Below are 5,022 nucleotides of genomic sequence, written 5' to 3' on the forward strand. Positions count from 1 at the left end.
CAGAGAGCTCTAAGCTGGCCATCTGTTTCAAGCAAACCATATTCAAGTGGAAAAGTAAAGATAAAGGTTAAGGATTGTACCCACTTGAAGCTTGTATTAGGTGGTAATGGCCTTGGGATAGGTGTTTCCAGTGGTTTTGTAAGCTCTACTCCCTTGTGATCTTCTGTGAATTCCTCCACTTCTTTGCAAACTTCTTCGCATGCATCTGTGTCCTGATCAAAGTCTTCAATGTCTTCCTCATCACTTAAGTCATAAGCTGGAGGTTGAGAGAAATCTACCTCGACGTCCTCTTCGTATTCACTTGGATAAGGTTCTTCAATCTCAGAGAATTCACTTGTGGATGCAAGTTCATTACTAGGAGAACTTGACTTGTGACTATCCTCATCAAGGAAACTTGCTTCTTGGATTATTCCGTCTAGTTCTTCATAAAATACTTGCCTTGGGGGTTGTGCACTATCCTCCTTAGCATCAATTGTAACATCCTTGACAGAATTATCCACAATTCTGGATTTCCATGGAAGTTCAACGTCTCCTAAGTCTTCAACCAACTCTTCTTCTTCTATAATGACAGCTTCCTCTACTTGTTCCAGTACGAAGTCATGCTCTGTTGTGTCCACTGGAGTCTCTAGTATCTCCTTCATGCTACGCTCTTCATTAGATTGTCCACATGAGGTTGTGGAAGGTTTTTGAATGTTCGAACGTCTAGAAGATAATTGACTTATTGCTTGCTCCAGTTGATGAAGGGTTGTTTGAAGTTGATCTACTGTTTCCTTGAGGCGAACCTGTGATTCTGGAGGTGATGAATTTGGACATGGTACATAGGGAAGTGGTGGTGTTTGGGAGTAATCAGATTGGGATTGGGCTAAATAAGGATCATATGGTGGTGAATGGTCAAAAGGCGCTTGTGAGTGTGGCGGTTCAAAGCTACGTTGAGAGGGTGGTCTATAGGCACAGGGTAGGGCTTGTTGGTAGTTACAAGGTTGTCCACCGTATCTGTCAGCTTGGTATGCATTGTAGAATGGCCTTTGTCCATGATATCTTGGAGGGTGTTGTTGCCTAAAGGCTTGATCAAATCCTCTTGGCTCCATCCATCTTTGATTGCGTAGACCTTGATGCATATTCCTATTATAGCTTTCACTCCTTTCAACAATATTAGAACCAAACTCAAAACGAGAGGGGTGAGAATTCATAGTAGCTAATAAAAATTAAAAAGTAAAAATAAAAATAGATAAATAGGCAAAATAAAATATTTACAATAACCAATAATAAGGCACACGTTTGCAGTTCCCCGGAAATGGCGCCATTTTGAAGAACTGAAGATTGATGGTTTAGAAGTTATAGTAAGTTCTCGTTGTAAGTATAGTTACTAAACTAAGCAATCAACCTTTCTTACAAATGTTTTGATTGTCACAAGTAACAAACCCCTTTAAAATTGATAACCGAAGTATTTAAACCTCGGGTCGTCTTCTCAAGGAACTGCAAGGAAGTATGTTCTTATTATTGGTTATGAAGATTGTAAATTGGGGTTTTGAAAGTAAGGAGCAAGTAATTTAAATTGCAATTAAAATAAGTAAATGACTATAAAATAAACTTTTGGTAAGGTATGAGAAATTGGAAGTCCTATCCTAGTTATCCTTATCAATGGAGATGAGAATTGAATCTTAATCCCACTTAGTTAGCCTTTACTAAAGCAAGGGAAGGTCAAGTGGACTAATTAGTTTGATCTTCAGGTTCTGGTCAATTCCTAAGAAAGGACTGGAATTATTAAAGTTCAATTCAATTAACAAAGATAACAATTATCGATCACGTTGAGTTTGATAACTCCTGAGTTACTGATTTCTTAACCAAGACCAAAAGGGGAAAAGTAAATCTACTAGAATAAAAATGTCTTCAGATTGGGAGAAACAGTAACATAAATAAAAGAGAGCAATCATAAACTGAAATACCTCAATTAACATTAATTAAGAGAATTATCTGTAACATAGAAAAGTTCATAAATTAAATTGAGAAGATAATAAAAAAGGAAAGTTGAACCTGATAAAAAGGGACAATCATGAAAGCAAGAAAAATCCTAAATCCTAATCCTAAGAGAAAGAGGAGAGAACCTCTCTCTAAAAATTACATCTAAATCATGAAAAGTGAATAATTGGAGACTCTCCCTGAATGGATGCATTCCCCCACTTCATAACCTCTGATCTGTGCCTTCTGGACTTGAATTTGGGCCAAAAAGGGCTTCAGAAATTGCTGGGAGCATTTTCTGTAATTTCTGGTGCGTGGCCTCTGTCACGCATCCGCGTGGGTCACGCGATCGCGTCATCTGGAGTTTTCCTTATCACGCATTCACTTCGGTCATGCGTCCATGTCATCTGCGTTCTGCTCGTGGCGTGCGATCGCGTCAGTCACGCGTTCGCGTCGCGCTCTCTTTGCATGCGGCCGCGTCGCCCACGCGTTCGCGTCGCTGCCAGTTCTTCAAAAACTCCATTTTGTGCTTTCCTTCCATTTTTGTGTGTTTCCTTTCCATCCTTTAAGTCATTCCTGCCTTTAGAATATCTGAAACTACTTAACACACAAATCACGGCATCGAATGGTAATAAAGGGTAATTAAAATAATTATTTTTAAAGCATAGGAAACATGTATTTCACATATATCACATAATAAGGAAGGGAAAGTAAAACCATGCAATTAATCATGAATAAGTGAGTGAAGGATTGAATAAATCACTTAAATTAGGCACAAAATATATCATAAAATATGGGTTTATCAAACACCAAACTTAAAAATTTAAAGAAGATAAACCAAACAATTAATTAAAAAGATTTGAAAAGAAAGATAGAAGATTTGGTTCTTAAATTATTTTTCAAAAATTAAAAAGAAAAAGGTCAAATAAAGATTTTGAATTTCAAAATTTGAAAGAAAAAGTCAAGAGAAGGAAATAAGATAAGATAAGATTTAAAAATTAAGATAGAAGATTTGATTTTGAAAAGTTTTGAAAATTGGAAAGAAAAAGTCAAAGAGAGATTTTGAAATTCAAAATTGAAAAAGAGAAAAACTAATAAATTACTAAACTTTTAAAATTTGAATTTAATAACAAAATTTTAAAATCAAAGAAAAAGATAAGATACAGATCAAAGAAAAGATAAGCAAGAAAATTAAATTTAAATAAAAAGATTACTAACGGGACACCAAACTTTAAAATTTTAAAAGAAAATAAAGAAAAAATATCAAACTTAAAATTTTGAAGTTAAAAATAAGATAACTAAAGTGAGAATTGAAAATAAAAAGATAAACAAGATAAAGATCAAGAATCAAGAAAGATAAGATATGATTTGAAAATTTAAAAATCACTAACAAGAAATACCAAAATTTAAAATTTTAAAATTAAAATTAATATAAAGATGCAAGAATTATCTTAAAAGTTTTTTGGAAATTCAAAATTTAAAAGGAAAGGGGTTTTAAAGATTTTTTTTTTAAATTCAAAAAGAAAACAAATTAAAGGGACACCCGACTTAAAATTTGAATTTGAATAAGGATAAGATAAAGGTTAAATTAAATTTTCAAAAATTAAAAGAAAGGGTTTTGAAAATTTTAAAATCCAAAATGAAAAGGAAAACACTAAAGAAACACCAAAGTAAAAAAAAATTGAAATTAAGTAACACTAATTTCGAAAAACTGGGTAGAAGAACACCAAAAGACACTAAACTTAAAAATTTTGAAATCAAGTAAAAGAAAACAACACAAAAATTTCGAACAAAAAGGAAAGAACTCAAGAACACTTTTCGAAAAATTCAAGAAAATAAAAATCAACAAAAACCAAAAGGATACCAAACTTAAAAATTGACACACAACTCAAACAAAATAAAAAAGACGACTAAAGATGAATTTTTTTGAAAAAGAAATAAAGAAAGTCTAAAAATTTTTTAACAAGAAAAACATTCAAAGAAAAACTAATAAAAAGTACTTGATCTAAGGAGCAAGACAACCAATACATGTACACTTCTGAGAGAAACCCTGTAAACAATGGGGAAGCTCAGAAGAGAGGAATCTTAGAAGTAGACACTTTGGATGCCATCTTGGTGTAGAACAAGCTCATGTCCCAGCAGATCAACATGATCTCTCAGCACTTGAGTGGGGCGTAGAGCTTAACTGCCTACTCTCCAGAGGCAGCCTATGAAGTGGACGTTGGTGACAATGCCTAGAACACAATGGAGGAGGTGAACTACATGGGAAACTCTTCCAAGAGCTCCGTCAACAATCTCTATTCGAATAATTTCAATTAGGGATGGAGAAACCACCCCAATTTTGGGTGGAGAGAACAGCAGAGGCCTCAACAAGGGTTCAGCAACAATCAGGGTGGAACGAACCAGAATAGGTTCAATAATAGATCATTCGAACCCTCTCAATAGCAGATGGAGACACCCAAGCAGAGTCTCTCTGACTTGGCTACTATAGTCTCTAACCTCTCCAAGACCACTCATACTTTCATGGCAGAAACTAGGTCTTCCATTCGGAACTTGGAGATACAGATTGGTCAGCTGAGTAAGAGGATCCCAGAGATCCCGTCTAGCACTCTTCCCAGCAACACGGAAGTAAATCAAAAGGAAGAGTTCAAGGCCCTCAATGTGGAAGTTAAGGCCGAACCCAAGGAGGAGCCTACGACTGACGAACTAAAGGAGATCAGGACTCATGAGGAGATTGGGAATGTCACCATGCATGCCCCTATGCAGATAGAGGAGCCTGAAAAACATCCTTTTCCAGACGTGCTAGAGGAATCTAAAGAAGAGCAAATTGCTCGGCTCTTGGCAATTCTTAGGAAGCTGAAAGCCAATTCCTCCTGTGCAGAGGTGTTAGAGAAGAACCCTCCCTCCATGGCATGTCCAAAGAGCATGATCCCTGAAAAGAAGACTTTAAAGATTTTCTCCTCTTACTGTGAACTTCCTTCCAGTCTCCTCTTTGATGATCTCTAAGTGTTCAAGTGAAAGGACCCGGTTCACAGTGTAATATTCAAATAATTGTGGAGACAT

The sequence above is a fragment of the Arachis ipaensis genome, chromosome B07 (genome assembly GCF_000816755.2).
Source record: "Arachis ipaensis cultivar K30076 chromosome B07, Araip1.1, whole genome shotgun sequence".
Lineage (NCBI taxonomy): Eukaryota > Viridiplantae > Streptophyta > Magnoliopsida > Fabales > Fabaceae > Arachis > Arachis ipaensis.